General features: G+C 35.5%; 1 protein-coding gene across 4 annotated transcripts in view; it reads left to right on the top strand.

The window, feature by feature from the left end:
- tshz2 (teashirt zinc finger homeobox 2) overlaps positions 1-22071 on the top strand; it is a 272183-nt gene that overhangs the window by 92145 nt on the left and 157967 nt on the right. Inside the window, exons 2-3 of one of the 4 annotated variants that reach the window (XM_087307672.1) lie at positions 10175-10348; positions 10430-10457. The exons of the other annotated variants lie outside the window; for them this stretch is intronic. The gene's annotated coding sequence lies outside the window, so the exon portion shown is untranslated. The remainder of the gene's footprint in view (positions 1-10174; positions 10349-10429; positions 10458-22071) is intronic. 4 annotated transcript variants of the gene reach the window in all.

The following is a 22071-nucleotide window of genomic DNA, read 5'->3' as shown; positions in this document are numbered from 1 at the left end:
TATAAAAGCATATAAGACCCCATATGCTGTATATTTTTGCTCCTTAAGACACCCACGTTGGCTTATTCTACATTAAAATGTTAATATATTGTATTTTGAAACTACATAATATCAGTGCATTGTACAATAGACTTATTTTTGTGCAACAATTATAGATTTTGGTTGTACAATTTTATAGTCTGAAGAATATTCATGGTTTCACTGTTATCACGTCTAATGTAAATTCAAGCTTTATATTAGGTAAGTAGCTATTTAGATTAACTGTTGTTGCCATCTGCATTCATGCATACATAATCATTTTAATAATAATTCGTCTAACAAATCTTTTGTTTACATTGCACTGAAAAGCATGCACAACTCTCACCATGAGATGTTTTCTACAGCGTGCGCCCAGAAAGACGCAAGCGCGTTGCTCCGCATATTGTCATATATTCTTACATTAGTAATAACAAACTTGCAAGCGGGAAAGACGTGATATGGGAACGGCCGCTGCTAATCCTGTGTGCGTGCGTATTAGCCTCGGTGTACTTCAAACTTCAAACTAGCGCACAGGCAACTTGGCATTTTGAAGCGGTTTCATTTCGTTCAGTGCAACAGAAATGCGGCTTAGAGAAGACTTTATGATTAATAGTTAATAGTGAAATCGGCTAATCGTTGCATCCCTATTAACGATATCAGTACATTTTACTAATAGCCTTTTCTACAAACATGTTTTGGCTGCCTGCACCACTCGATTATGATAATAATATAATGTACTGAATATACTGAACAGACGTACGCCACTTCATAACTATAGCGGCCGTTTGTCGAACTAAATTTACTTTTGATGTCTTGGTCACACTGTTTGTAGGGCCGGAACAAAGTGCTTCGGAAGCTGGGTTCGGCTCGCTTGCCGCCAATTGAATAACCCTGCTCTACTGTAATTGGGTAGTTTTTCTCAAGAATGGTAATTTACTAAGTAGTTTTATAATTGTGTACTTTTACTTTCCCTTGAGGACATTTTAAGTGCAGTATCTGTATTTTTACTTCGCTACTCTCCTTCAACCTCCAGTCACTACTTTATTTCTTTTCTGTCTATGGGGATTAGAAAAATCAGTCCTGTGATTCCTGTCCAAACAAAGTGCACACAGAAGGTAAATCGCATCTTAATGAACTACTTCAAGACATGGGCGCTTTATAATTGCACCAAACTGTTTGGAAGCATTAAAAGTGTCCAAGAAGATGTCCAAAATCTTTACACGCATTGACTCAGAGACTGTTTTGATCTATGTCACTGATGAAAAAAATGACGGATTACATCAATGTTCAACCTGAAATCAATCAAATATCAATGTCTAATGATGTTACAGCTTGACATTGTGTGGACGTTATCACAATGAAGTCTATCAGATGTTTTGGTTTTCATACCTGATGAATAAATGTCAGTATTTGGCATCAATATGACGTTGGTTTAAGATGTTGGCTCAACGTTGATTTGGTCACTTTCTAACACAACCTAAAATCAACCAAATATAAACATCAATTGATGTTGTTATTGGTGATCAAAATAACATTGTCCCTAGACGCTGGCTAGACATTGAGTTTTGGTCACCTGACATCACAAACTTAAATCAAACCTAATATTAACATTTTATGATTCTGTGTGCCTGCTGAGCAATAACTAAATGGACTACAGAATGTTACGTTTACACACATCCACAAATCACATGTAAATGCATTCACTTTTTACAGCGAAATACTGACTACTCATTACTCTTGAGTACTTTTCAAAGGTCTACTTTTTACTCATACTTTGAGTAATATTTACAACAGATACTTTTATTCTAGTTGCACTTTATTCTTAAGGCAAGTAATGGTACTTTTACTTGAGTATGATTTTTCAGTACTCTTTTCACCACTGGTCACAATAGAGGACAAAATGGCAATCAAATCTTACGTTAAATGGCAACTTAAAGTCCATATCACCCACACCTACAGCAGTGGTTGTTCATGATACTGTGTTTGCTGTTAGTTTTGTGGTGTGAAATATTCTGCAAAGATACTTCCCATCTTCTTATTACTCCCAAAAACCAGTAATGAAATGAGTATGTTGGAGCATTGAATCATGTTTATTACCTTGTGCATTATGTGAGCATGAGCAATACGTTTCTGCCTGCAATTCACAAAACAGCCAAACAATGTTGCAATAAAAAGAACTTCTAAATCCAAATTCTGATTTTGAAGTTTTTGTTCGAACGTAAATAAAAGCTGAGAAATTTTTATTTCCACAATAATGCCTCATGTATATAGTCCTATAATCTTTTGGGAAAAGCCTGCGCCATTTCCGGTCAAAAACAACAACTTGCTGGTTGAATAAAAGTACTGTAAATCAGAATTTGCCAGAGTTATAATCATTTCGTGTTTGACTGTAGCCCTTTTCTATTGTCAGTGTTGGGGAGTAACTAGTTACATGTAGCGGCGTTACGTAATTTAATTACAAAATAAAAGTAACAGTAATTTGTTACAGTTACTGAGAAAAAAATGTGTAATTAAATTACATTAATAGTGAAAATGTTAAAGATTACAAATGGGGTTACATCTAAAAATGTTCTTTACAAATCTTTGATATGTTAAATAATATTATTCTGTTGCTTTGCCTTTTTTTGATATGCACGATGCCTTCTGCTAAGACCATTTATTAAAGTGGTGCTATTCTGATGCTTTTGATTTGCGGCGCACCCATGGGCATACATCCCGAAGGGAACATGTCCTAGGTATAAATGCTTGAAAATTATTTTGTTGAAAATGTCCATTAGAAACTTAAAAGTAATCAAATGTAATTAGTTACTTTACTTTTAGAAAGTAATCGAAAAGTAGTGTAACTTATTACATTTTAAATAGGGTAATTTGTAATCTGTAATCTATTACATTTTCAAAGTAACCTCCTCAACACTGTCTATTAGATATACAATATGATGCTAATACTAAGCAATTGAGTTAATCTAACTTTTTACCATTTACAATGTAATATAATTTGCCCAATAAATCTCAAGGGCATTTAACAGATGAGTCACTTTATTTAATGGTGTCCATCGGCGCCCCATGAACAAGGTGTCCTTTCCAAGCTCAGGACAACATTGACTGGAGCCTGTGCTTGTCCAGACAAAATGCTTATTAGTCAAACAATCCCCATCGGAATAATGCCTCCGTCAGCCTGTGGTGAAGGATAACCATACTGGTGACAGTCCGGCAGCCAGGTCCTGCTGGAGAACAGGTTGGAGGAAGAAAACACTTGTGAAAGTCAAGCTTGTGTTGATATCCATAACTGGTAATGCTCATTTTTATGGTTACTTAGAGCAGGGGGATTCAAAATGAGAGCAATAAGGGAGTGATTAGTCAATAGGGGAGTACTTTATTTATTCCCCTTGACAATGACATTGTGAAACAAATAGAAGTTGCAAGGAAAACAGATAATAAATGTAATTTAATGCAATTATTAATAATTTATTTGATAAATCAAAATGTTTAATTAAATAAACACATTACAGGGCACAGATCTATAGTTCACTGACAAGCAAGACTAAATATCGCATGCAGTATCATAATAGTCAAATAGCAGATAATCATTCTGTGATACTGACAACTGTTTGTGTAGCTTCTCGGTGAACTACAGCTCTTTGTAGTAATTGTTGTTTGTGTTATAAAACATGTGCAAGTACTACATACAATGACGTGTTTACCCCAAAATCAGTTCACAATTGATTAAAGCACCCAACATATTTCATAATAAAAAAAAATCCACACAATCGATTTGTGTTTGGACAACATGAAGGAATTAAGTTAACTTATTTGTTTTACAAATTTATCTGGATTGATACTGGGGCCACCAAAGATACTATAGAAATACTGGGGGAAAAAAAGCTTTGCATTTAAAAGAAGAGCGAGTATTGATCCTTTTTTGCAATGCGAAAGTGCACTACACTGTAAAAAGCGATTAGTTGACTTGACTTAATAAAAAGAGAGCAAACTCATTGCCCTATAATTATTAAGTAAAGTCGGTGCCAGTGGTGTAGTGGAAAGTGCATTGACATATGCACTCTGGTGTTCACGGCGACCTGAGTTCGATTCCCGCCTTGAGGTCCTATGCTGATCCTTCCCTTCTCTCTGCTCCTCAAACTTTCCTTTCAATACTCTCTGTCCTATCCAATAAAAATGAAAACCCTGAAAAAATATTAATTATAATTATTAATAAACAAACTACAGGTGCATAAATTATAAAAGTTAAGTCAATGAGTTTAATGACTTTTTTAATTCATTCATTGATTTTTTTTGTCGGCTTAGTCCCTTTATTAATCCGGGGTCGCCACAGCGGAATGAACCGCCAAATTATCCAGCATGTTTATATGCAGCGGATGCCCTTCTAGCCGCAACCCATTTCTGGGAAGAGTTTAATTTTATAAAGTAAAGTCAACTTGTTGCAACGAGTTTACTTTTCTAAAGTACAGTAAGTAACTGCTTTTTACAGTGTATGGGAGAAATGTCTAGGAATAATCAAATGGGACAAACTATTCACTCTACAAACAAGTGTATTCGGGAATATACAAATAAATAAGAAAGGACTAAGAAATCTTTAGTTTGCAACATCAAGCAACATAACAAGCTGTTTTCATTTTCTAAAAATCAATTGAAGTGAATGCGACCGGAAGTCTTGAGCTAAAAAGGTTTCAATGGCTGCACCTGCTCATATGCATGTGAAGAATAAGGTCAATTGTATTACCGCTCAGGGGTGCGTTTCAGAAAACCATCAATTGCCAACTAAGGTCACAAGTTCCATCTTAACAAACATAGTTTGTTGATTTGGCATTTCCCAAATCCGTTTTTCCAAACTTGTACGCTTGCAACTGCACCGTGTTAGAAGCGTAGTTCCTCGCTGTGTTCTATTCCCAGTTATATCCCCTATGCCCTATTCCTTTCGAACGTTCCAACATTTAAACTTGGATTGATTAATAATAAAAATTTTTTAAAAACGTTAAAATCATCTCTCCTAGGTGTAATTTGCTTTCAAAGTATTTTTTACATTTCGGTTTACTGATCTTCATATTCACAACTGCACTTTGAAAACATCGAAGCCATTTTGAACACAGCCATGGCTTATGGCGAAAGCTATAGGTGACCTATTATTTAAAAGCAGAGTTTATGTTACGTCTCCAATGCTTGTGAAAACAAAAATATATAGCATACATTAATGCTTTTAATTTATAGGAGGTTACTTATTAGATATCTGTATGTTATATGGCTGGTTAGAACACTTCTGCAGTGGTTTGAATGTGTCAAATAGTAAAAGTAGACTTTTCAAAAAAGAAAAATAAATAAACAATACCCTACTTGATAATAATAAATAAATTAATAATAATAAATTAATAATGATAATGTTCATAATAATTTTTAATTAATCCTAATAAAAAGCCTATTGTAAATTACAATTATTAATGATTTATAGGATTTAAATATGACATTAGTATACATGTTGTTATAGTGTACAGTGCTAAGTGGTTTTATGTTTTAGGATAGACTTCTGAATATTCTGAATAATATTTGTACAGGAAACAAACAGCCCTATGTGTGCTGTTTACATTTATTTAAATTAATATGGAAAGCGAGAGCATGTTTTTACCAAAACTAATATTGGATTTATTTATTTATTTTTATATGTGTGCGTGTAAAACAATACAATTTGCACAAAAAACGATGGGTTTTTTCCACTAAAGAAGCTGTTACTCCACCCCGTTTAGAGCGTCATTACAGGCGTTTTACATTATACCATGGTTCAAATGATGGATCTGCGACAAAGCAACAACAGTTTTTATTCTTTTCCCAAACAATGCATTATACTATGATAGTTCAGTCACGAGTAACGTCTTTGTTTGGGAAACACACTCCAGATCATTGCTTTGAGTCTTACTTAGTTACTCTGTAGCCATATAATAAATAGTTTAGTGTACATCTGTACTGTACTTCTATTTCTCATGTAAAATTCTACTTAAAAATGGACAATGGAATGCTGTTATTGTCATTCCCGTGTCAAATTTAGGACCAGCACTGTTGTTTTTTCTCTCTCCTTCTCTTTGTACAATAACAGGCAGCAGGCATGTCCTGAAATAAGAGACATTTTTAAATGCAGGAAGTGGTCCTCTTGTACCCAATTGCCTGAGCTGAATTCCAGCTGATTTTTCCTAGGCCCATTCTGTTGTCTGGGACGTGACTGATGGATGGTTAATGATAAAAACATTTCCATACCTGGCCTCCACGGCCTTATTGTTCACACGAAACGGGAACATCCTGGCCTGTCGGCTGCAATCACACAGGCCGCAGCTGAGGAGCTCACTGTATCTGGCAGCTGCGCCGGGTGACATGTGGAAATATGGGCCACAAACTGTCAGTGAACCTTGCGGTAAATCTTATGGTTAATCATGCCATATGCCCCGCTGTGCATGTCTGAGTAATATTTTGTTATGTGTAAGCTTAACACAGACGACTGTTCAGAGATCTTCTGATACAGCTGTGTTCAAAATGATGATCTTATTGGAATATTTACACATCATGCACTCAAAATATGATGTTTGCTGCTTGTTCAAACTACTTATTTAAACAACATGGGCTCATTCTGAAAACGTAGCTCTGAGTGTTTTTTTTCTAAACTAATTTCGAGAGGATCACATGCTTATGATAAACACGGCTGGCACCCTTATATTCTGCTCTATTAGATGATTACAGAAGTATGTTTCACTCCAGTTATCTTCATCTTGAAGTTTCCCCTCCTTCCACCCCTACTTCCCTTCTTTTTCCGATAGGGTGACATGGCTACCCAGTGGCTAGCCTGGTTGCCTCACAGCAAGAACACCGCCGGTCCAACCTCCTGTCTGGCTGGTTGGCGTTTTTGTGCTGAGTTTCTATGTTCTCCCCTTGTTCACCTGGGTTCCCCGGTTTCCTACCACCGTTCAAAAACATACACCATAGCCAATCGACTAAACCAAATTATCATCAAAGGCAACCTTAGTTTACACTTCTCTCACTGGGACAAGCAGGGGAGTTCTCAAGACCTACCTGAGCTCACACTCCCCTCTCGACCTTCTATCGAGAAGGAGCCCCGGGCTCGAGGATATTACGAGCTCAGGGCTCTCTCCCAGAAAAGCATGCCAATTACGCTTTATTGATTATCAGCTAAGCGTGAACTCTTGAAATAAACATTTCTAGAATTGTGAATTATGTAGCCAGAAGTACGTATAGTTGCATTTCATCAGCGATATTACGCTGTTCCTTTTCATGCTAACAGCTGACCACTTACCTCTGTGTGGACGGCTTTCCCGCTGTTACCAGTTTGTCCAGTAGCTTACCATGTACGCCAGCGGACTTGAGATATTTGGCATGCTCCAGAAATGTGTATAAGGCTACATTCAGAATGAGTCTGGATTGTATTTAAAATGAGCTGAATCAATACAATGCTGAACTATTTTATTATTTAATAAAACTTAAATTTGATTATTAATTTATTTTTAATTAGGTGCAACCTAATTGTTTTATGTTCAATCCACTTAAATTTATAAAAATACTAAGCTAACTTAATTATTTCATATTTCATGGATTTGATTCTTTGAAGCAGACCTAAATGAACTCTTGATGATGGGTTTAAGTCATGTGGCAGGGTTTAATGATCATCAAAGCTCTCAACGTCTGTAAAATATAAATGGAACACATCGTCACTGTTACAATGTAACATTTAAATGCATTTATTGTTGTTATTATTATTATTTATTATTATTATTATTATTATTATTATTATTATTATTATTAGAACAATGTTGACAATGATAATAATAATAGTGATAATGATGATGATATTATTAATAATAAAATATTTTTATAGCATTATTATTAATTAAATAATAAAATATTGTAAATACATGTACATATGTAAAATACAGATAGATAAATGGTGCTGTAAATTTATATAGAGTATTTTTGTTGTAAGTTATTTACTGGTGAATATTATGCTGGCGAATATTATATATATTATATATTCAAATATATATATATATATATATATATATATATATATATATATATATATATATATATATATATATATATATATATATATATATATATATATATATATTTGAATATATACTCACCGGCCACTTTATTAGGTACACCTTACTAGTACCAGTTGGACCCCCTCTTGCCTTCAGAACTGACTTAATCCTCTGTGGCATAGATTCAACAAGGCACTGAAAGTATTCCTAAGAGATTTTGGTCCATATTGACATGATAGCATCACAGTTGCTGCAGATTTGTCGGCTGCATATTCATGATGCAAATCTCCTGTTTCAACACATCCCAAAGGTGCTTTATTGGATTTAGTATGGTGACTGTGGAGGCCATTTGAGTACAGTGAACACATTGACATGTTTAAGAAACCAGTCTAAGGTGATTTGCGCTTTATGACATGGCGCATTATCCTGCTGGAAGTAGCCACCATAAGATGTGTACACTTTGGTCATAAAGGGATGGACATGGTCAGCAACAATACTCAGGTAGGCTGTGGTGTTGACACGATGCTCAGTTGATAGTAATGGGCTCAAAGTGTGCCAAAAAATGATCTCCCACACCATTACATCACCACCACTAGCCTGAACCGTTGACATGCTTTCATGTTGTTGATGCTAAATTCTGACCCTATCATCTGAATGTCGCATGTTGTGCGTTCAGTGTTGCTATTCTGCATACCTCGTTTATTATATATATATATATATATATATATATATATATATATATATATATATATATATATATATATATATTCACCACTCTGATTGTTTACGTTTTTGCAGCTGTCTTTGTAATTGATTGACACTTAAACTTATTATTTCTATGTATACAGATGCAAAAAAAAAAAAAAAAAACTGTACGAATGTTTAGAGATTCAAATGAATTAATCAACTAATCAATTAGCATTTCACTGTTCGCTTCAAGCTCTGCAGTCCATTAAATCCTCCAAAAATATCTCTGTTTTGAAAGGTGTCAGTCAGCCCGTGAACAGATGAGGACAGTCTTACCGCTTGCTCTTTTAACCAGAGCCTGAAGGCCTCGCGGTTTTACTTTAGCAGGGAAAGAGTTAACCAGCCACCGCTTAATTGCACATGACATGTGTTGGAGTGTGACAGATGTGACAGATGATGGAGACGGGGATGAAGAGGCCGTAATCTGGCCCTTCTCCTTCTGTTAGACCTCCAGAAGCGCCTCCCTGGTGAAGACCTGGAGCTAGTAAATAACAGCTCGCCTCTCCGGCCGTTATTTAAGCATCTGCTGATGGAAGGAAGAGCCTCGTGCCTCACAGAGATCCTGTCAAAATCAGGCAGACTCAAAACTCTTCAGCAGGGCCCCAGAAACACGGCTTCATTACTCCAGATCCGGCTGACGGATTCGACATGACAGGAGATGTAACTTTACATTGTTAGAATAAAAGCACACTAAAAATGTAATACATTATCCATCGGGCTGCTGCTTCCCAAACGCTTCCACGTAAGGTTTCACTTATGTTAACAACACGTTATAGAATAGAAAGATTATTTGTTGTAAATTGAGCAGAGCTTTTCGGAGGATGTTTTACTTGAAAATGCTAATTTTTTACTTTAAATATTTCACTTTAAGTCACATGAAATTAAAATGAAAAAATGTGTCAGTTCCAGTCTTTTAGTTTTAGGGTGCTTTCACATTTGTGGTTCTGTTCATTTTGTCCAGACCAAGGACAGCAACCGATACATTGTAGCATTTTGCTGCCATTTTTGGGTCCTTTTCACACCACACTGATTGCTTTGGTCCTAAGTAGTTGAAAAGAACCAAAATGCAGTCATGTGACAAAATCCACATCACTCATTGGCCAGATGTTATTGAAGGTATTTCCTAAACTGCTTTTGGATTGGTCAGAATTAACATGCGGGAAAATGCCAGTGGAACTCCCGCTAGTAAACAAAACAGCAGACGCAATGTTGCCAACTTAGCGACTTTGTCGCTAGATTTAGCGACTTTTCAGACCCCCCTAGCATCAAATTTAAAAAAAAAAGTGACTAGTGAAAAATCTAGAGACGTTTTTATGTTACTGTAGATTTTTATAGACTGTCATTTGTCCATACAGTACCGTCCCTACTCTTCTTAACGACTTGCGAGTGATGCCGTCGGCCCTTCCCCAGCCTCAGAGCACTGAACTGACAGCCCAGTCCTTGTACAGCAGTCTCTCCCACCTGCGGCTTGAGAGTAGATCAGCCCTCAGCATACCGACGGCAAATGACCTAGCACCGGCAGTGTGAAGGTATTTCCTTTGTATAGTCAAATCTTTTTTATTTTAACAGTTTAATTTGTGAGTTTATTCTTTTCTTGTTCACAATCACAGATCTTTCAGCCTGATCTTACGAGGAAACGTAAGTATTTTACGTTTTGTCAGTTTAGTGGCTAATTCGCACGAATTCATACGAGTTCAGTCATACGAAACTGTACTATTTTAAAAAGGAGGCGTGGTACCCAACCTCACCCCTAACCCCAACTGTCATTGGGTGATGAGCAAATCGTACTAAATTGTACGAATTAGATCATACGAATTAATACAAATTAATACAAACCTTATGAAACTGAAAATAGTCACATCAATCTTTCACCGGGAGATTTTAGTGGCTGAACAACACGTCTGTGCATGTAACCCATTTGTAACAACAACATCTGCATCAGCTCTGCGTGAAGCGAAAATACTTTTAAAACAGAACATTACCTGTTTAACAAAAGTATTTCAGCCATAGTGTCGTCCCTCCTCCAGCGTGCAAAAGTAATTTCAATATTGATGCAGGACTTCAGTATTTGATTTTGTCGTGATTGTGCTTGTCTTGTGTGCATGTGTCGTGAACGAGCAGCGCTCATGCAGGCGTGTACACGCTAATGTCTGATATGCGTGAACAGAGATGTGCAAACTGTGTTGCCAACTTAGCAATTTTGTTGCAATATTTAGCAACTTTTTATACTACCCCTAGCAACTTTTTTTTTTTCAATTTTTAACATTCATTTGGCTACTTTTAGCAATTTTTAAAAGTGACTCAAGAGTGCAGTGTCTGCAGGCAGGCTTCACTCAGTAGAGTAAATTGCTAGCTCAGATTGTTTTTCATAAACTGATAACTGTTAATTTACTGATATTTGGTAACATGTATAATTGTTGGTAATTTAGGTAGCAATCAATTCCAACAGTGCTATAATTGTTGTCCCTTTTACAAATGTGTTAATTTCACAAGTTAAAAAGAGTAAGAACACAAGCTGTGATTGTTTAAAAAGATGTACCTGTTCATTATCAGTGTTATATTAAAAAATAAAAATAACTCTTATATCTTGAATAACTTTTACAAATAGTCAACTCTACTTTTCATACAAATCTACATACACCTGGGTCGCTGATTCGAACCTCGACTCAGTTGGCGTTTCTGTGCGGAGTTTGCATGTTCTCCCTGCCTTCGCGTGGGTTTCCTCCGGGTGCTCCGGTTTCCCCCACAGTCCAAAGACATGCGGTACAGGTGAATTAGGTTGGCTAAATTGTCCGTAGTGTGTGAGTGTGTGTGTGTGAATGTGTGTGTGGAAGTTTCCCAGAGATGGGTTGCAGCTGGAAGGGCATCCGCTGCGTAAAAACTTGCTGGATAAGTTGGCGGTTCATTCCGCTGTGGCAACCCTGGATTAATAAAGGGACTAAGCCGACAAGAAAATGAATGAATGAATGAATCTACATAGACAAATTTCAAATAATGTTTTTTGCTGAGAGGGCCAGTCAATTTCAGAAAACATTTATTTTGTATACTACATAAAGATGTAGTTTTGAGTTGCGATTACCCAATGACATCATCACACAAAGTAATATGTTAATAGGAATCTATTAATTGTGCATCTGAATGTAATGTTTAAATATAATATAATACACGGCGCCTCAGAGAGTAGAGACATGACAAGCTGTCAGATACTACGTGATGACGTCACTGATATGTAATTTAGTGCATGACGTCATCAGGCAACATTTAGCTACTTTTCAGGCAGGCTTTAGCTACTATTTTATTGGAAATAGTTGGCAACACTGCACGAAAATGGCCAAATCTGCATTTGTTGACAGACAGTTTAAGCTACTTATCGGAATTATGGGAGATGTAGGCCTGACAATATTTCACTGGATGTATACATACATATAAACACATTTAGATCATTTACTGTATCATTACTATTGGACTGTGAAGAGACTTTCAACCAGCACAACAAAAAACTTTCTGTAGACAATCACCTACTCCACCTTTAATTTCATTAACAAAAGTGTTAACATTATAATACTGTATATACAGTATTATGCGCTTTATGGTACTTACTATACTTTGGGGGAGAAGTGCTATAGCTGTCATATTTCTGGAGTTTATTTCCTTTCACACTCTTACAGTATGTTTGTTTTGATGGGAGAGCTCCTATCAAAAGCCAAAGATTAACATTAAGCAAACAATTACCTCATTATTTTAGAACGTACCAAAAAAATGTGACTGCTGATCTATAATAGACGTTCTCTATAGATCAGGGAATGTGACGCACGTGTGGAATCAATTGAAAACAATGGGAATGCTCAAAGGTTGGGGAGCACAAAGGTATATTTGTCTCACGCAGCTGATTTACAGCCCTAGTGATAAAAATCAAACTTCCTGGAATCTTTAAAGATGTTTTGAGAAGCCTGACAGCTGTCAAACAGATCGGAAAGCGGCTGATTTAGCATCATCCACCATCACAAAAAAACACAATGATATTAGTTTAAAAGGAATAGAAACATGTGTGTCTTTGAACGTGTCGTCAAAGAGAGGATGAATTATGAAATTCAGCTGTTCCAGGTGGCAAAAAACAAAACTGTGATTGAAATCCTCTTGGGGGAGGTTTTAACTTTCTCATCGCTTTTTGTTTGGAGAAATACCCGCAGTTTAAATGCAATGACCGCTTGCATCAGTTCTAGTCAATGACTCGTTACACTTCCGCTTCTTTATATATCCGCGCAATAAAAACATCTGTTCATATCACTGAAGATATGAGGATAACTCGTTCCAGATTTCAGACAGAGGGATTTTCCGTGTTAAACTGACTAGTCGGAGTGGAATCTGAGCCCTTTTTTTGGTCTTGAGGCCTTGGGGTTGTATTTAGAACTCATAAAGAGCAGGATTGTGGTTATTCAGAATTGATCTGTTTTTATAGTGCTTGTAAATTCAGAATTGGAGTTTTGTGGTTTTGGTGCATGTCTGCTGGCTTTGAGGTCGTGTGTAACTATAGATTAAATATCACAAAATCTTTTCGGCATATTTATTTACATTTACATTTAGTCATTTAGCAGACGCTTTTATCCAAAGCGACTTACAAATGAGGACAAAGAAGCAATTTACACAACTAAGAGCAACAATGATTAAGTGCTATAGGCAAGTTTCAGGTCTGTAAAGTCTAAGAAGGGAAGTATTAGTAGTATTAGTAATTTTTTTTTTTTTTTTTTTTTTTGTACAGTTAGTGTGATATTCTAAGAGGCAATTGCAGATTAGGAAGTGAAGTGGAGACTAAATAGTTGAGTTTTTAGTCGTTTCTTGAAAGTAGCGAGTGACTGCTGTTCTGATGCAGTTAGGGAGTTCATTCCACCAACTGGGCAGATTCAGCGTGAGCGTTCGCGAAAGTGATTTCTTCCCTCTTTGAGACGGAACCACGAGGCGACGTTCATTCACAGAACGCAAGTTTCTGGAGGGCACATAGATCTGCAGAAGTGAGAGCAGATAAGAAGGAGCAAGGCCAGAAGTCACTTTGTAGGCAAACATCAGAGCTTTGAATTTGATGCGAGCAGCAACTGGCAGCCAGTGCAAACGGACTAGCAGCGGAGTGACATGTGCTCGTTTAGGTTCATTGAAGACCACTCGTGCTGCTGCGTTCTGGAGCAGTTGAAGAGGCTTGATAGAGTTAGCTGGAAGCCCAGCTAGTAGAGAGTTGCAGTAATCCATTTTGGAGAGAACAAGAGCTTGAACAAGGAGTTGAGCTGCATGTTCAGATAAGAAGGGTCGGATCTTTCTGATGTTATAGAGTGCGAATCTGCACGATCGAGCAGTTCTAGAAATGTGGTCATTTATAACTAGAGTCATATTAAAGGACTTCATTTAAAGGGAAAGTTCACCCCAAAAATAGATAGATAAATAAATGATGCAATCAATTTCTCACTTTTGACATGTTACCAACCTTTTTTTCTTCTATTGAACACAAAAGAAGATATTTTGAAGAATGTTGTTTATTTGTAACCATTGACTTCCATAGTGTTCACTTGTTTTGTCTTTTTCCTTCTGGATGTCAATGGTTTATTTATCAAAAAGTCTTTTTCAGGCATGTTTAGAACTCTTATTTAATGAATTTATAAGAGATAGTTCACCCAAAAATAGATATTTTGCTATAGTTTTTTTTCACTTTTGACTTGTTCCAGACTTGTTTATTAAAGAGATTTTTTTTCTTTTGTTTGACACAAAAGAAGATCATCTGAAGAATGTTGGAAAGCTGTAACCATTTGTTTTTCCTACTATGGATGTCAATTGTTTACATATCACAAAATCTTTTTGGCCATTTTTAGAACTAAATTCATATTCATTCATTAATTCATTCATTCATTCATTCATTCATTCATTCATTCATTCAATTATTAACTCACTCACTCACTCACTCATTCATTCATTCATTCATTCATTCATACTCTTTTTGGCTTAGTCCCTTTATTAATCTGGGGTCGCCACCGCAAACTTATCCAGCATATGTTTTATGCAGCGTACTGTACCTCCAATCCCTCTCATTTACACACATATACTACGACCAATTTAGTTTATCCAATTCACCTATAGTGCATGTCTTGTGGGGGAAACCGGAGCACCCGAAAGAAACCCACGCAAACACTGGGAGAACATGCATACTCCACACAGAAATGCCAAGTGACCCAGCCGGGCCTCGAACCAGCGACCTTCTTGCTGTAAGGCCATTGTGCTTCCCTGCGCCACCATGCTACCACTAGAATCATATTAAATGACTTTATTTAAAGGGACGGTTCACTTAATTCAAAGGAACAATGTCTCTCTATGGACTTGTTTGGAACCTTTTTTCCTTCTGTTGAACACAAAATATATTTTGAAGAATGTTGGAAAGCTGTAACCATTGACTTCCATAGTGTTTATTAGTTTTTTCCTACTATGGATGTGAAGCGTTTATTTATATCATAAAATATTTTTGGGCATATTTAGAATTAAAATCATATTAAACTATTTTATTTAAAGGGACAGTTCACCCCAAAATAAAGAAATTTTCATTAATTTCTCATTATTGACGTATTCTGTACCTTTTTCTTCTTCTGTTCAACACAAAAGCAGAAACGTTGAAGAATGTTGGAAATCTGTAACCATTGACTTCCATAGTGTTTATTTGCTTCCCCTATATGATGTCAATGATGTATATATCACAATCTTTTAAAAGTATTTTTGGCATATCTAAAACTAGACTCATATTAAATTACTTTATTTAAAGGGACAGTCCACCCAAAAATAAGTATGTTTACATTGATTTCTCACCATTTACTTGTTCTAAACCTGTTTAAGATTTTTAGTTATTTATTTATTTTTTGCTTCTGTTGAACACAAAAGAAGATATTTTGAAGAATGTAGAAAAGCTGTAACCATTGACTTCCATAGTGTTCATTTGTTTTTGTATGGGTATCAGTAGTTTATATATCACAAAATTTTTTTAGGCATATTTAGGGCCCTAGCATACACCCGGTGCAGTGTGGCGCAAGACGCGGCACAGTAGTCTTTTGGTAGTTTCAGCTTGCCGCAAGAGTCATTTTGAGGCGTTGCGCTACGCTGTTTAAATAGCAAGTGCATTAGCGCTCATTTGTGCGCCCATAGGCGTTCTGGTCTAAAAAGGAAGGCGTTCTGAGGCGCACTGCTGGCACGTCGCTATTTTGAGAAACTATAATAGATTTTTCATTAGACCAAATTTAACCCGGTCTAAACTCCGGCGCAGAGTTGCGCCTCGCTTACGCACTGCTTAATACCCACAAGAGAGCAATAGGCAAATATCTTTACATATGAAAAAATTTTAATATTAAGGATATATATAGGATATAATAAGAATAGATATAGGATATACATATAAAGGATTAAAATATTACAAAACATATTATTTTCTAGCCTACATAAATATGAAAAACCACTGCTTTTATGTCTTTTATTTGCTTTTGTATAATGTTATTATTATTAGCAGTATTATTTATTATATCCATATTTATATTTGTTTTATTAAAAACAACTTAGATTTGCCCACCTGTCAGGTTTTAGACGATATGGGGCACAGCATGTGTTTTAGGATATAACTCCGGTTTTTGAGCACATTTTGCTATTATTATTCATTTATTTGTTGCTGGAAATTAGAACTGAATTTAGAAATAGTAGTTTTTTTGTTTTTTTGTTTTGTTTTTTTTTGCTTCTGTTGAGCACAAAATAAGATATTTTGAAGAATGTTGGAAAGCTGTAACCATTGACTTCTATAGTGTTCATTTGTTTTTTGTATGGGTATCAGTAGTTAATATATCACAAAATCTTTTTCGGGCATATTTACAACTAGAATCATAATAAATGACTTCATTTAAAGGGTCAGTTCACCAAAAAAAATAATTTTAAAACACTTGAATGACTAAATGACACCTACAATAATTATTTTTTATACAATTTTAAACTTAAACTTTTATTTAAAAAGAGTTTTTCATACTATTAAGAAAAATTCAACTAGAAATATAAACAATTTAAATTTAACTAAACCGAATTTAAATAAACTTTAAATTAAGGTGCCATGGTTGCTCAGTGGTTAGCACTGTTTCCTCAAACAAGAAGGTTGCTGGTTTGAGTTCTAGCTGAGTCAGTTGTCATTTCTGTGTGAAGTTAGCATATTCTCCCAGTGATGGCATGGGTTTTCTCTAGGTCAGTGGTTCTCGAACTTTTTTCATCAAGTACCACCTCAGAAAAGAATTGTCTCTCCAAGTACCACCAAAATGAGCAGTATTGAAATACAGTAGCGTAGTAGGCCCAGTAAAGCAGCTACAACTCTGCACAGTTAAAAAAAGTGGCAGATTACCTTAGAAATATAGGCTACATGTCATATAAAGCATATTATATACATAATTTTTGATAAATTTTTAAATGTGTGTAGCATGTACATGACATATTTCATTCCTCCGCGTACCACTAGAAGGAAGCCTGCGTACCACTAGTGGTACAAGTACCACAGTTTGAGAACCACTGCTCTAGGTGCTCCAGTTTCCCCACAGTCCAAAGACATGCGCAATAGTTTGTTGGATAAACTAAATTGACCATATATGTGTGTGAATGTGAGAGTGGATGGGTGTTTCCCAGTGTTGGGTTGCAGCTGGAAGTGTGTAAGCATATAATATGTTGTGTAAAACATATGCTGGATAAGTTGGAGGTTCATTCTGCTGTGGTGACCCCTGATAAATAAGGGACTAAGCCAAAGGAAACTTTTTAATTTAATTTAATTTAATTTAATTTAATTTAATTTAATTTAATTTAATTTAATTTAATTTAATTTAATTTAATTTAATTTAATTTTGTGTAATTTAATTTAATTTAATTTAATTTAATTTAATTTAATTTTGTTTAATTTAATTTTGTTTAATTTAATTTTGTTTAATTTAATTTAATTTAATTTAATTTAATTTAATTTAATTTAATTTAATTTAATTTAATTTAATTTAATTTAATTTAATTTAAAGCACAGTTCACCAAAAATGTAAGTTTGTAATAATTTACTCAACTTTTTTTGCCAGTTCAAACTTACATAAACTTTATTTGTACACAGATATAATTTAAAACTATGTTTGGTATTCAAAATCACCCTGCTTTGGCTTAAATACCCTATGTTTTTTTTTCCGTCCTGCCAAGTTAATAAAAGGAGCTATGTCCCATCACTGCATATTTATGGGGAACATTTGCAGGGTACAGAGAGGGAGAATCAATTTCCCGCTCTCCCATGATAATTTATGGCTTTTCTGAGGGCGCTGGAGCCGCGAAAATGACACGTCAGGTCTATCATATTTGGAGCAGCAGTAAACCTGCCAAAGTCTAATCTCTTCAAGGCTTCTGACCCCTCCAGCAGCCCCTCCAGCCCAGCCATCATTAATAAATGAGCCCTGGAATCACTCCAGAATGTCAATATTATTATGACGGATTTTAATATTATTATGTCTGTCTTTAATATCACTTCATCTTATGGTACAGAGGGACATCCCGGCTGTCCAGGTGGAACTGACTTTTGGAGGAAAACATATTTGAGAAACAGCTTTAGACACGGTTATGGAGAAACAAAAGATTTGTCAACTCTGAACTATCGCTGGAAGGGGTGATTACTTTTTCCCAGAAACGAGGAACGTTACTTAATAAACGTACAGTAGATATTTTGTAGAAAGCATGTTATTTATTTATTTAGTACATGTTTAGAAGTGTGCGTAACTTGTGTATCTTAGATTTAGACCATTTTAAGGAACATTTACGCACAAATAAACTCAAAATTATAAAAATACACTCAAAGCAGCGGAGGATTTGTTTATTAGTTCCACTTTAATGTTTCATTAGTAATCTAATGATCAAGTAATAAGTAATCATATATCAATAATAGTAATAAAAACAACCAATAATGAAGTTAACAAGTTACAAATATGTTAAGATCCTGCATATTTTGCTTGTGCATACAAAATGAAACAGAATGTGTTACTTTTATAATTGCTGAATATGTGTATGTACACTACCTGACAAAAGTCTTGTCGTTGATCCTAGTTGTAGAAGCAACAAATAATAACTTGCCTTTTAGTTGATCATTTGGAAAAGTGGCAGAAGCTCGATTTTTCAGATTAATCATCTGTTGAACTGCATCAATCATCACAAATTCTCCCCTTTGATCTGTTGGAACCCGCATGGACCCAAAATTCTTACAGATATCAGTCAAGTTTGGTAAAGGAAAAATCATGGTTTGGGGTTACATTCAGTATGGGAGTGTGAGAGAGATCTGCAGAGTGGATGGTAACATCAACAGCCTGAGGTATCAAGACATTTGTGCTGCCCATTACATTACAAACCACAGGAGAGGGCAAATTCTTCAGCAGGATAGCGCTCATTCTCATACTTCAGCCTATATATCAAAGTTCCTGAAAGCAAAGAAGGTCAAGATGCTCCAGGATTGGCCAGCCCAGTCACCAGACATGAACATTATTGAGCATGTCTGGGGTAAGGTGAAGGAGGAGGCATTGAAGATGAATTCGAAGAATCTTGATGAACTCCGGGAGTCCTGCTAGAACGCTTTCTTTGCCATTCCAGATGACTTTATTAATAAGTGATTTGAGTCAATGCAGAGATGTATGGATGCAGTCCTCCAAGCTCATGGGAGTCAGACACAATATTCATTCTTTTTCCGCTGCACAATGACTGCACATATTCTATACTGTACATTATTTTATCTTAAGTGAAAAGACTTTTGTCTAAGCAAAGTCAGACCTTACAGTCCTAGTTAAATAATAAGGCATGATCATATTTTATTTATGTAAAATAAGCGTAATTTAGAGGCCTTTGCCTTTCATATAAGCCACTTCTGATACCAAATGATCAACTAGAAGTCAAATTATTATTTGCTGCTCTTACAACTAGGATTGATGACAAGAGTTTTGTCAGGTAGTGTACTACATATTGCTGGCTATAACCAAAATATACCTGTGCAACATACAACAGTTGATTTTTTCTTTAAATATTTCCCATATGATGTTTTACAGAGCAAGCAATTTTTTACAGTATTTCTTATAATATTTTTTCTTCTGGAGAAAGTCTTATTTGTTTTATTTCGGCTACAAAAAATATTTCTTTAATTGAAAAAAAAAAAACTTTTTAAGGTCAATATTATATGCTCCCTTAATCTATATATTTTTTCAAATGTCTACAGAACAAACCATATTTACACAATGGCTTGCTGAATTACCCCAACTTGCCTAATTAACCTAGTTAAGCCTTTAAATGTCACTTTAAGCTGAGTACTAGTATCTTGGAAAATATCTAGTAAAATATTATGTACTGTCATCATGGCAAAGATAAAATAAATCAGTTATTAGAAATTAGTTATTAAACTATTATGATTAGAAATGTGTTGAAAAACATCTTCTTTCTACTAAACAGAAATTGGGGTAAAAAAATAAACAGGGGGGCTAATAATTCAGGAGGGCTAATAACTCTGACTTCAACTGTATATATTGTTACATTTTTATGTCTGTAGAGTATAACAATGTAAGATTGAGTAACAGTATTTTGTAATATGTTACTTTAGAAGAGTGATGTTCCCCAACAGTGACAGCGCCAGTCATTTTCATGCTCCGGCTCTTTTCGAATCTGATACTTCCAACGCCTTCCGATCTGACCTTGGGATGTATTTTTATCATGCCAAAAACTGTCTCCCCCCAGCAACATGAAATGTGTCCGTCCAGATGGTTTTGTGCAGCATCATCTTGCTAATTGCCTGTGATGCCATCAGAAAAGATGTAGTCGACCTGACAGGCGGATGAAACGAGACGGAGGCACGACGGACCGAGAGCAAGAAGAGCAGAACAACACTGCTTTTGTCTTCTTAATCATTAGCTCAGATGGCATCATGATCATGTTACTGTCACTCCTCATTCGGCAGCTCTTGCTCAGGGTTTCTCTTTATTTTTGGGTGTTTGAATAGATCAACAATACTGCAAAAGCTCAGCTCAGTATTGGGAATAGTTTATATATATATATATATATATATATATATATATATATATATATATATATATATATATATGTATATTAGGCCTATAATTTGACAACACAGTTGAAACAATGCATTTATATCCTCACCGGCCACTTTAATGGGTACACCATACTATTACCGGGTTGGACCCCTTTTGCCTTCAGAACTGCCTTCATGGCATAAATTCAACAAGGTACTGGAAATATTCCTCAGAGATTTTGGTCCATAATGACATGATAGCATCACACAGTTGCTGCAGATATGTTGGCTGTACATCCATGATTCAAATCTCCCGTTTTACCTAATCCCAAAGGTGCTCTATTGGATTGAGTTTGGTGACTGTGGAGGCCATTTGAGTACGGTGAGCATAAGTTGAGTACGGTCTGAGATGCAACGTTTTTCCAATCTTCTATTGTCCAATTTTAGTGAGTCTGTGTGAATTGTAGCCTCAGTTTCCTGTTCTTAGCTGACAGGAGTGGCACCCGGTGTGGACTTCTGCTGCTGTAGCCCATCCGCCTCAATGTTGGACGTGTTGTGCGCTCAGAGATGATCTTCTGCATGCCTCGGTTGTAACCGGTTGTTTGAGTTACTGTTGTCTTTCTATCAGCTGGAACCAGTCTGGCCATTCTCCTCTGACCTCTGGCATCAACAAGGCATTTGTGCCCACAGAACTGCCGCTCACTGGATTTTTTCTCTTTTTCGGACCATTCTCTCTAAACCCTAGAGATGGTTGTGCGTGAAAATTCCAGTAGATCAGCAGTTTATGAAATACTCGGACCAGCCCAACTGGCATCATAGAATCTTTTTAATTATAATTTTTTTTATTAATTTAATTAAATAATATATTAGTGGTTCTAAAAAATTTAAACTTTTAACCTTCAAAACACATGATTTAGATGTGAATATTTTTGTATTTCTATTATTTTTTGTGACTATACTTTTTTAAGTTTGTGTTTAGCATAGTTATTTCATAAGTAATTATTTTTTATATTTATTTATAAATTTTGTAATATACTATTCAACTTTATCGTAATTTTTTTATTATCTAATTATGTATTATTTTATTATAGTTCTTATTTATATTTTTCATTTACATTTTTATTTTAAATTTTTTGATTTAGGCAGTTCATTCCGCTGTGGCGACTGACCCCGGATTAATAAAGG

This window comes from Danio rerio, chromosome 23, assembly GCF_052040795.2.
Source record: "Danio rerio strain M-AB ecotype USA chromosome 23, GRCz13ab, whole genome shotgun sequence".
Taxonomy (NCBI): domain Eukaryota; kingdom Metazoa; phylum Chordata; class Actinopteri; order Cypriniformes; family Danionidae; genus Danio; species Danio rerio.
This window is presented reverse-complemented; position numbering and strand designations above follow the sequence as displayed.